This window comes from Heptranchias perlo, chromosome 7 (genome assembly GCF_035084215.1).
Source record: "Heptranchias perlo isolate sHepPer1 chromosome 7, sHepPer1.hap1, whole genome shotgun sequence".
NCBI classification, from domain to species: domain Eukaryota; kingdom Metazoa; phylum Chordata; class Chondrichthyes; order Hexanchiformes; family Hexanchidae; genus Heptranchias; species Heptranchias perlo.
In genome coordinates this window covers 33,375,348-33,388,038 of record NC_090331.1, presented here as the reverse complement: position 1 = coordinate 33,388,038, position 12,691 = coordinate 33,375,348, and positions in this window count along the sequence as shown.

Here is a 12,691-nt window from a genome sequence, read left to right as displayed (position 1 = left end):
TTCAGCCAAATTTATACAGTTCAGAATAATCTTGTTTGGATCAACCTTCTTTCAATTTATTAACCTATGTTCTACCCTAATGACAAGCATTCATTTATCACTACCTTTGTTTATCCAAATTTCCATAATTGTCACATACAGATCTATTCTATTAAGAAGATTACAGCAGGACAATAAAGAAATATAAAAAGACATAATTGATCTAAATTGATCATGATCAACTGCAAGCCTGTTCATTTAGTGCTGCAGAGCTTGTTGCAAAACCAATGTATTAGTAACATAGGAAACTGTAAACAGACTGAGAGGTGACCTGATAGAGGTCTTTAAAATTATGAAGGGATTCGATAGGGTAGAGGTAGAGAGGATGTTTCCACTTGTGGACGAATCCAAAACTAATGCCATAAATAGAAACATAGAAATGTAGAAAATAGGAGCAGGAGTAGGCCATTCGGCCCTTCAAGCCTGCTCCGCCATTCAATACGATCATGGCTGATCCTCTATCTCAATACCATATTCTTGCTCTCTCCCCATACCCCTTGATGCCTTAATATCTAGAAATCTACCTATTTCCTTCTTAATTATATTCAGTGACTTGGCCTCCACAGCCTCTGTGGTATTGAATTCCACAGGTTCACCACCCTCTTGAGTGAAGAAATTTCTCCTCATCTCAGTCCTAAATGTCCTACCCCATATCCTGAGACTGTGACCCCTCGTTCTGGAGCCCCCAGCCAGGGGAGACATCCTCACTACATCCAGTCTGTCTAGCCCTGTCAGAATTTTATATGTTTCAATGAGATCCCCTCTCATTCTTCTAAACTCGAGTGAATACAGGCCGAGTCGACCCAATCTCTCCTCATATAACAGTCCTACCATCCCAGGAATCAATCTGGTGAACCTTTGCTGCACTCCCTCTATGGCAAGTATGTCCTCTCTTTGGTAAGGAGACCAAAACTGCACACAATACTCCAAGTGTGGTTTCACCAAGGCCCTGTATAACTGCAGTAAGACGTCTTTGCCCCTGTACTCAAATCCTCTTGCAATGAAGGCCAACATACCATCTGCCTTCCAAATTGCTTGCTGCACCTGCATGTTTGTTTTCAGTGATTGGTGTACAGGGACACCCAGGTCCCTTTGTACATCAACATTTCCCAATCTATCACCCTTTAAATAGTACTCTGCCTTTCTGTTTTTCCTTCCGAAATGGACAACTTCACATTTATCCATGTTATACTGCATATGCCATGTATTTTCCCACTCACTCACCTTGAAGCCTCTTTGCATCCTCCTCACAACTCACAATTCCACCTAGTTTTATGTCGTCAGCAAACTTGGAAATATTACATTTAGTTCCCTCATCCAAATCATTGATATATATTGTGAATTGCTGGGGCCCAAGCACTGATCCCTGCAGTACCCCACTAGTCACCGCCTGCCATCCCGAAAAAGACCCATTTATTCCTACTCTCTGTTTCCTGTCTGTTGACCAATTTTCAATCCATGCCAGTATATTACCCCCAATCCCATGTGCTTTAATTTTGCACACTAACCTCTTATGTGGTAATTTATCAAAGGCCTTCTGAAAATCCAAATAAACCACATCCACTGGTTCTCCCTTATCTATTCTACCAGTTACAGCCTCAAAAAACTCCAGTAGGTTTGTCAAACACCGTTTCTCTTTCATAAATCCACGTTGACTTTGTCTACAAAATATAAATAGTCACTAATAAATCCAATAAGGAATTCAGGAGAAACTTCTTCATTCAGAGAGTGGTGAGAATTTGAAACTCGCCACCACATGGGGTGGTTGGGCAAATAGCATAGATGCATTTTTGGGGAAGCTAGATAAGTGCATGAGGGAGAAAGGAATAGAAGGATATGGTGATAGGGTGAGATAGAGTAAATAGAGTGGGAGGAGGCTTGTGAGCATAATCACCAGTTGGGCCGAATGGCCTGTTTCTGTGCTGTAATTTTCACATAATTGTATGTAAATGATTTGGAGCAGGGGAAGGAAACAAAACTGTGAGATCCCTGTGTGACGCCCTGCTAGTAATCTCTTGCCATGTCAACGCAGCTTTGTTCACAATCACCCTTTGCTTTCTCTAGTTTAACCAATTTTCAGTTAACCTCAGGTGCTTACCTTCTATTCTATGCCTTCCTAACTTTTGAATGAACCACTTGTGAAACATATCAAAAGCCTTGCTGCAATCTAAATACATCGCATCTACAAAATTTCAGTTCTCAACAAACCTTGTCATATGCTCAAAGAACTTGTCAATTTATGAGGAAGCACCTCCCTTCCAGAAATCAATGCTGACTTAAGATTGTATCCATTACTTGCTCGCTTTGCTTCATGTGCTCTTTTAAATCATTAAATAAGGAATGTTGCAAACCCCTACTTGTATTATCGGGTAGAGTAATCCTGTATCGATTGAGTTGCTATATGCCCGCTATGTGCTGTTTTTAAATCACTAAATAAAGAATCATTTTGATTCATGAAATTACCGCATCAGGTGGCTTTCTTTATCTGAACTATCGTCCAGGTCCACGAATCTCTTGGAAAAACCCTAAATTCCCTACACTTATTAATGAAAGCAGCTATTCTATAATAGTTTATATTTTGTGCACTGTGAGATAATTTGCTATTAATAATTGACTGGTCTCTGATAAGAGACCCAAATAAATTCACATTACCACACTAGACAAAATTCAGAGCAACTTATCCCAGTAGACTCCAAAGAAAGATTGTAAGAAAGGTTATGGCTCTAAGAAGAGATGTAGTGAGTACTTTTTAAGTACCTCTGCTTGATCTACATAATCATTAATGCAAAGCCTGATTACTCACGTTCTAAATTACCTTAAGGTTCATCACACATGCTGTTATGTCCCTCAGAGTAAAATGTGTGGCTGAGTCAGACCAAGGCAGATTTTCCTACATATCTTAGTTTTCTAGATCTGGGAGGCATGTAATTAACTGCTAGCCAGACATTTGATAGACACCTAAGAATTGTGAATCATTATCACAATCATCAGTTAGATTAAAGCAAAAGCATATTCATCTGAATTTCAACACAATCCTAAATGTGACAAAAAGAGATATCTGTACAGTCACTAGTATTTTTCAGTTCTCCCTCCTTTTTTTTCCAAAAAAATGTTTTATGACTTGCAAATGATAGTATGGATCTTGAGTGCTACCTAGAGACTTCCATTCCAATTTCTATTTATTGTGAAAATAATGCTGCCTCCCAAATCCGTTCCCATCTTTCCCGCAACTCCAGGTTTGAACCTCTCCGATCAGGTTTCTGCCCCTGTCAAAGCACTGAAACAGACCTTATTAAAGTCACAAATAACATTCTATGTGACTGCGGCCATGGTGCACTATCCCTCCTCATCCTTCACAACCTGTCTCCAGTCTTTGACGTGGTTGACCACACCAATGTCTTCCAACGCCTCTGCTCCATTGTCCAGTTGAGTCAGACTGCCTTTGCCTGGTTCCATTCTTATCTATCCAGTTGCAGCCAGAGAATCTCCTGAAATGGCTTCTCTTCCCGCTCCCATGCCATTACCTCTGGAATCCCCCAGGGCAGAGACTTCTCTTGCTATCCTGGCTAACACGTCCTGAGATGTCATAAGGTGCTATGTGAATAGAAGTTCATTTTACTTCGTTAAGAGCAATAAGTGTCTTCAGTAACAACCAAAAGGAAATATTTTTGTTATATATTTGTATTAAACCAAGAAGCTTTTGAGTAATGCTTTGTATCTTTTGCTAATGACAAGTTTAAACAGATAATCCTCCTTTTAACAGTTCAAAAACAAGACAAAGAGGCAAAATACTGCAAGAAGCAAGCAGAAATCAGTAGTCCATTAATCGGCTGAGTATGAATATGACTTGCAAATTTGTATTCAAGCTGCAGCTAAACTTGAAAAGTCTAGCTAATTAATTGGCCCTGTGAGGTTTGTTTAATGTCTGTCTCATATCCTATCAGCCATGTTTCAGCTGTTCACAAAAGTTCACCCTAACCAGAATTTTACATGTGTACATCTTTGACCATTCTGCTCCAAACAACCAACATATCCATTTCAAAGCTATTGTGAAGTGTATCTTTTCAGTGTCACAAAGTAAAACTAACAGGGATATTATGCCTAAAGAAATGTCATAAAATATTGTTTTTAAAAAAAATTAACATGAGACTTCTCTTACAGCAAAAGAACATCAGTTTATATAAATGTTACATGCATTATAATATACCAATATATACAAGTCTGTGCAATAAAAGGATTGAAGTTACCAATACTAATTTTTATGAAAGTAATCTGCAGCGTTTAGGAAAAAATTCTGATTTTGAACAATAAAAATAAAATTAAAGGGCATTTAGTGAAAGGGAATGAGTTTGTCAAAGATCAAATATTCTCATCTAACTGCTGCAAGATGCAAGAACTTATGATATTTTGCTATTACCTCTTTAAGGTGGCAATTTTTTCATGCATAGTGAAAAACCTTTAAACCACAGGTCAAAGCTTGAGTCATTTTTTTTTCTTACTACATAAGTATTTTTCCTTGCAAATCAGAGATAAGCCAAAGCTTCAATTACTGTATTCCATCCTACATATTAAAATATGGTTTTCTGAAATGGAATGAACTGAGAAGGAATATTTATTTTCAGTTTAATCTATTTAATGCACGGATCACTTTTTGGAAGGTCAGTTTTGATCACATTAACTGGTCGACAATACTTACTGAAAATAACTTTTATGGATGTGATTCTTGGTGTACTAATATGGAGTGAATGTATAAAATGTTCTAATTTGAGCCAACTGAAAATAAGATAATAGAAATGCCCGGAATAACCATAGAATGTGTGATTTTCACCTTCAATTACTACCACTGACTTTTTAGCGAGACATTATTTTAATAAAGATGATGAAAAGGCAGCTGATGGTTGTCCATTTTGCATTAATCTAGAATTGATTACATAGACTAATTGGGTGTGCAAAATTTGTTCATAACAACCAGTAGTTTCAAACTAGAATAAAAATAAATCAGTAAGACCTATTTCATGATTTCCTCAACTAGTGACTAAATTGTACTTACAAAAATAATTTTTGAAATGAAGTGAGGGCACAAACAGAATGGCCCATTTCAATCATGTGTGTGATCAGATGGCATTAGGCTCACTGTTAGTAGCCTATGATAGTACAGTTTTCAGGAAGAGAAACATTTACACATTATTATGAAACCTGACAATGTGGCCAGATATTGTTCTCCTGCTGCCATGGTGCCCTCCAGCAACAATTGCTTAAATTAATTTTATTATCCATCAAACTCAGCAAATGAAAATGGTTTTTGTAGGTGTAAAAAATTCAGAAGATTTTTCCCCAAAAAAATTGCCACAAAGCAGAGAGGAATGGAAACAGCTGGAGCTCCTGATAAGGGTGATATAATGGTAGATATATTGCTGTTGGATATACTTACTAGTACCAGGCAACAGCAGATGGAAATATTTTAGCAAACATGGACCTAGGTAATTGTAACTATTGGTTACAAGGACTGGGTTGGCTCCACCTCCAACTGCATTTGCTCTACTGGTACTTTGGTTAGGTTGAATACACTATCTCATTATCCTCACTTTCATCTACAGATGATTTGTGTAGATGACTAACTAAACAGACTTTAAAAAAAATATATTTTACCTTTTTGACTCCAATACTTTTGTAATTTCAAGTTAATCATGACCATATCAAAATGCATGTCTTCAATCTTCAATGGCGGCACCATCATAGGGGTCACTATTGACCAGAAGCTTAACTGGACCACCGATGTCAACACTATGTCTTCAAGAACTGGGCAGAGGCTGGGTACTGTGATGAGTGGCTCACCTTTTGACCCCTCAATGTCACTTCAACATCAAGAAGGCTCAAGTCAGGGGTATGATGGAATACTCACTACTCACCTGGATGGGTGCAGCTGTTTCAACACACACAAAACCTGACCGCTTTCAAGACAGAGCAGTCCATTTGATTAGCAACCCTGCCACTGAACTCAATTTCCATCCCTTCTACCATTGCACTATGGCTGCAGGATGCACTGCAGCAACTCACCAAGCTTACTTCAATAGCACCTCCCAGACCCATAACCACTATCACTAGGGAAAACAAGAGCAGCAAAGTCACTTGGATTATATGTATCCAAGTCACACACCATCCTGACTTGGATATACATAATCAGTCCTTCATTATTGTTGGGTCAGAATCCTGGAATTCCATACCAACGCCATCATGGAAACAAGATTATCACAAGGACTGCAATGGCCCACCACTGCCTTCCCAGGGCAACTAGAAATGGGCAATAAATGCGGCTTTGCCAGAGTCGCCTACATCCCAAGAACTTTATACATCTATTAAAAATGTACTTTAAACTAAATTTAAAAACTGTAAACAAATGTAAATGAAGTACAGTATAGGAATCCTATTTTTTTTTCTATTCAGAAGGGTTAAGTTTCACATTTTGAGGTTACTTTCTGGCAGCAGAGCAACCAGATGAGGCCAAAGATTTTTTTAACATTTGTGAGGATTCCTTTTGGACTAGGAGGAGCAGGAGTGCTCGTTCAGGCCTAGCAAGGAATCCATGGGCCTCCCTAGCTGTGGCCTTCGCTCTCCCTCCCACCACTGGCAGCCCTTTGGAGACCCGCCTCCCAGCACTAACCTTAAGCTCAGCATTGTTCCCTTGGGCCCCAGATCCTGCTGACCGGCTTAGGATGGGAGTTAGTGCAGATACAGTTTAATAAGGCGCAGGAGCTAAAATGGAGTTAAAATGGCCTGGGCTTCATGTCGTGCCGTCCATGGGGATCCCCAGCCTGCCCGCCCCACACCCCAGGTTAAATTCACAAGTGAAAAGTGACAAGTAGCACAGGTGAAAAACAGGCTCAAGTGGTGTTTTACTTTGAGTCTGAGTTTAGATTTCTTGAAAAACATTTTCATCTGCTGTTCTGTAAGTTCGGGTAAGAATTAGTTAGGACATCTCAGGGACCTGGGATTTTATCTAGCCCAGAATGGAAGGATGCAAATCTGTTCTGAGACAACTAAATGAAATTAGCCTCAAACATTTTCCTAGAAGGCACAAGTTCATAGGAAGAAGTATCCCTAGAATTTGGCATTCATTGGCAAAATTGACTAAATTGGCAGTCTCACAGAGTACATAGATAGATGACTGATGTGTGAAATGGAAATCACATTTATTGCTCTGCTGAGGTTGAGGATGAATTAAACATTGCAATGGGAGATTTATTTTTCATCTAACCTTTAAAACACCTGAGTCCGTTCGTGACCTCAGATACATTGCTGCCAAGAAGTGCCCAGTATGTTTGCATACTAGGAGGAAGTGCCATTACTGTGCTACTCTTATACATACCCTGGTGACTAGTTTAAAACAATATTGATGGGAGCTTGTGAATAGGCCATCAAGATCTTCCTTCTTGGCCATGGAATTGTGTATGTGTCTATGCGCATGTGTTGAAGAAGGGACAACTATAGAAAGGGAAGAGGGCTGCCTAATAGATGAGGGCATATGATGGAATGTTTTTAGGATATGTTTAACCTCTAAGAACTGGTTAAACTGTTCATTTGAGATTAAAAAGTTCCTAGAAAGACAGGAATTTATTTTCCTCTCCTTAAAAAGTAAAGATTCAGATATAGTCTTTTTGCATTCTTCTCATTATTGCAGGCAACCCCCAACACTCAGAGCAAGGTTATTTCACAAAATGTTAAATCAGAATGATAGATTTAGAGTACATTGTTTATTAATCTTTGGAATACCCAGGATGTAGTACACGGAGGTGCGTACAGGCAAAGTTTTAAAGTTTTAATGAACTTTTTTTCTTTAAAAAGGGGTGTAACAACCGTTTACAGCTGGGGGGAAGCAACTATAATGAGAATAGATGTTGCACTAATTTGGTGAGGAGCACAGCAAAACTGTACTGTAACAGGATGCTAAAGGACAAGCCTAAGATTTCCTGTGGCTTATTGCAAACTCCATCAACCCTACTTCAGCAGGTGATGAATATTTCTGCATTTGAAGTATGCAGAGTTCAAGGTGACAACACTCTGGCCGAGAGTTCCAGAGAAAAGAGAAATTGCTGGTGAAATTCAAATGCACCATTGTAAGGCACTGGATGATGGGCCATAATTTGCTGTAGCAGGGCATCTAATGGCGTCTGCTATTAGTTAGACTTGTCCTTATACATTTAGGTTAATATTTTTTGCGTGGCAAATTGCTGAAAGTGCGAGCTGATAGGGTCATAGCAAGGGAAACAGAGCATCTGAGACCTGAGTGAACAGGACAAGCAACTGTATATCTCCTTAACCAGTCAGACTGAAGGATTGTGAAATTAACAGCATATGGGCTGAGAAGGAAGTGTAAATTAGAGTGGGTGAATTCAATCTCAAATTAGGTACAGAAAGAGAAATAAAGAGAGGGAAAGAATGATTGGATTAAGAGAGAGAGGGGGAGAGAGAAAAAAGAGGGACAGAAAGGAAAAGTTAAAAAAATTAAAACATTTTAAATTTTACATTTTTAAAATCCCCAACAATTACAATTACTTAGTAAGGATTTAGCAAGGTCCCACATGGCAGACTGATCAGAAAAGTAAAAGCCCATGGGATCCAAAGGAAAATGAATAGTTGGATCCAAAATTGGCTCAGTGACAGGAAGCAAAGGGTAATGGCCGACAGGTGATTTCGTGACTGGAAAGCTGTTTCCAGTGGGGTTCTGTATGGCTCAGTACTAGGTCCCTTGCTTTTTGTGGTATATATCAATGATTTAGACTTAAATGTAGGGGGCATGATTAAGAAGTTTGCAGATGGTCGTGTGGTTGATAGTAGACTGCAGGAATATATCAATGGACTGTTCAGGTGGGCCGAAAAGTGGCAAATGGAATTCAATCCGGAGAAGTGTGAGGTAATGCATTTGGGGAGGGCAAACAAGGCAAGGAAATATACAATAAATGTTAGGATACTGAGAAGCGTAGAGGAACAGAAGGACCTTGGAGTGCATGTCCACAGATCCCTGAAGGTGGCAGGACAGGTTGATACGGTGATTAAGGCGGCATACAGTATACTTTCCTTTATTCGATGAAGCATAGAATATAAGAGCAGGGAGATTATGCTAGAACTGTATAAAACACTAGTTGGGCCACAGCTACAGTACCACGTACAGTTCTGGTCACCACATTACATGAAAGATGTGATTGCTCTAGAGAGGGTACAGAAGAGATTTACGAGGATGTTGCCAGGACTGGAGAATTTTCGCTATGAGGAAAGATTGGATAGGCTGGGGTTGTTTTCTTTGGAACAGCAGAGGCTGAGGGGAGATTTAATTTAGGTGTATAAAATTATGAGGGGCCTAGATAGAGTGATTAGGAAGGATCTGTTTCCCTTAGTAGAGGTCAATAACCAGGGGGCATCGATTTAAAGTAATTGTTGGAGGATTAGAGGGTAGTTGAGGAGAATTTTTTTCACCCAGAGGATGATGGGGGTCTGGAACTCATTGCCTGAAAGGGTGATAGAGGCAGAAACCCTCATTACATTTAAAAAGTACTTGGATATGCACTTGAAGTGCCATAACCTACAAGGCTACGGACCAAGAGCTGGAAAATGGGATTAGACTGGATAGCTAATCTTCGGCCGGCACAGAAACGATGGGCCGAATGGCCTCCTTCTGTGCCGTAAATTTCTATTAATTCCAATTACAACCTGAAGGAATGAAACTCCATGCTTGTAATAGTTAATTTTCTGTGCTAGAGAGATTGACTGGCAGTAATTAACACTTATCACGTTGTTAAAAGGGTACTTAGACTGAAATGGACAAGGCTTAACTTTCTGTGGTGAGCTTAGTTTGTATCAACCGTGCAAATACAGCAACTTCACGCCGTTCAATGCATTTCAATGGTGAGGCAACCAGCGAGATCCCATTTTTGCGAAGTTAATGACGGAATGGCGCATCTTGGACAGCAACTTTTGGATTTGGGCGATTAAACGTGTATCTGCCCCTCACCTGGAGTTGCTGTAGCATTTGCGCATAAATAACAGCGAGCGTCATTAGCCTCACCGTTATTTTGACAGCAAATTCTGGCTTGTTGAAAGAAAAAATGGGTGACATGTGTATTCTAGGAATGGTATCAATCTAGCCAAGGGGTTATCTGAAAGAGATCTAAAGGTAGTAGGCTTAGACAGTAACCATGGAACAGAAATGAACATATTCAGTCACTCTGGAGCCAGCAACCAAAGTAAACAGAATGCTGCATTATATTGCTAAATCAGTAAAGTATCAGTCAGAGGATAGAATGCTAAAACTACAAAGCTCTGCTCAGACCGAATACGGAGTACTATGTCCAATTTTGGTCACAGACACAAAACAAATATTTAAATGGTACAAAGTAAAACCATAAGGTTGATCCCTAGTGTTAAAAGATTGAATTATTTAGATTTATTTTGAGCTGTTCAGTTTGAAAGGAAGTGGCTGAGAGGGGACCCAAAAAGATATTAAACTATGCAGAAAAGTTAAATCTGGAGCACAGCTTCAGGTTTGCCATTAAAGTAGGCGGTAAAAATTCAACCTTGTAAAAGGCAGATTTATGAACTTCTGAGCAGGGTAGTGGAGGCAAAAACCTTTGAGTCATTTTGTGAATAGTTGGATGACATGATGGAAAGACTGTAGGTTATTCTAGATGGATGAGTTAAGATGCTCTTCCTAATTCATTGGGCAAATCATCCAATTGGAAGGCAGGAATTTCTGTTGTCCTGCCACCCATTTAAAGAGTGATTACATTTCTTAAAATGAGGTGTGATTCTACTCAGTTCAATTCAGTACTGCTACCGAGAAGATTCTGCACATCAACATGTCTCAGGCAAGTACACCTTGCTTCTCTAATACAACAGTGGAAGTGCTAGTGGTGCAGGTGAGGGCAAGCAGGCAGCTCCTGTTCCCCTCAGATAGCAGGAAGGTTCTCAAATAGATGCAGTAGCAAACCTGGAGACAGGTGGCAGCTGACGTCAATGCCAGCACCATCACTCCCAGAATGTGGGTTTGATGCCGGAAACACTTCAACAACCTGACCCAGGCAGCAAGGGTGGGCACGAGGCCTTCCTATCTCTATTTCCCTCCATTTCACCTGGTTGCAGCAATCCCAGCCCCACTCCCACTCCCTCCCCAGCACTCAACATTTCCCTCCCTGTAGCACGTACTTCTTCACCAATCACAAGGTGACACTATAGCAACTCTCCTCATTCCAATCACACGCTCACCTGTTGCTGCTGCCCTCACAACAGGAACCAACGGCATTCTGCTTTTACCTGCTAGCAGCTGCTAAGCATTTCATTTCTCTGCTGATAGCTTTCTCACTTTATAGTGGAGCCACTTTCTCGCACGTGACCACCTCCGCATCCTGCTCGCAACTTGCTGCTTCTCCCCCTCTGCGTGCACAATTTATGAAGCTAACTCACATATCTGCAAAACCCTTTTCAACAACCAACCATTCACTAATTTTCTCCCTCTCTTTCTGCAGGAGAAGAGGGTTCACAATAACAGAGAGGACCAGAACTAGGGAAGGGCCAGCATCCCTCCTCCTCTTAGCACCACAGAGGAGGAATGCATAGACATCATTGGGAGAGCAATTGATGATGGTGACAACAAGGCAAGGCTGATGGTCATGCTCAGTAGGGTGTCTGCCTATTAAGTGTACCCTTTCTCTTTCCTTAAGCAACACATTCAGACAGCACAGCAACTTGAGGCTACATTGTGCTGCCAATTATCTGCTAATACCTAGCCTTTCTGTGACATGCTGACCTTTATCCCTCTCCCCTTTTTCTAGGTCCATTTGAAGACCTGGAGCCTGAGTGGACAATCCTCCTGAAGCAGCACCGAGACTCACTCCATCACTTCCAAGAATGAGCACAAAAATTGGACCCCAGGTGGGATAGATAGGGAGTTAGAGAGGTTTGCAGTTGGTAAACAGAAGCAAGGGTAAGTGGAAAGGACAGCCCAGGAGACAGCTCACTGGAGGTCAAGCTCGGTTCCCAGCTCTGCTGAGGAGGACAGAAATACCGACTACCAGGGCCCAGCCTTCAAAAGAAAGCTGCTTTCTGCACATATGCAGAAGGTACGAGGTAGGAAAACCTGACAAGGCTCTGTCACACCATGTCCAAGAGTGTGGAGGAGTCTGCTTCCAGCTAGTGTGGTATTCTGTTGCAAGGCATCAGCACTCTATCATAGAGTGTGGTCATTTTGCTGTGCAGGCTGTGTGTGCAGTCCCTGTTGCATAGCAAAGTTATGCAAAGTGCAGCATAAAATGACAATGTAGAAATCCTCTGTGGGCTGTACTGCAGAGAGCCCCTAAACCTGTGTAGTCTTATAGTAAGACCTGAAACCCACTCTACCTGCTGGCCATGTATTGCCTGTGGCAATCCAAGTGACTACAGCCCTTAATTATTTTGCCTTGGGCTCATTCCAGGCTGCAGCAGGTGACATCAGTCATATAAGTCAGCTGTCTACTCATGCCTGCATCAAGCAGGTCACTGATGCCCTCTTTGTCAGGGGCAACAACTACATTACATTACATTTCCCATGGACGCCAGCAGTCAGCAGGAAAGGCGATGGGCTTTGCTGTCCTAGCAGGCTTCCCACAAGTGACAGCCTCTTTGG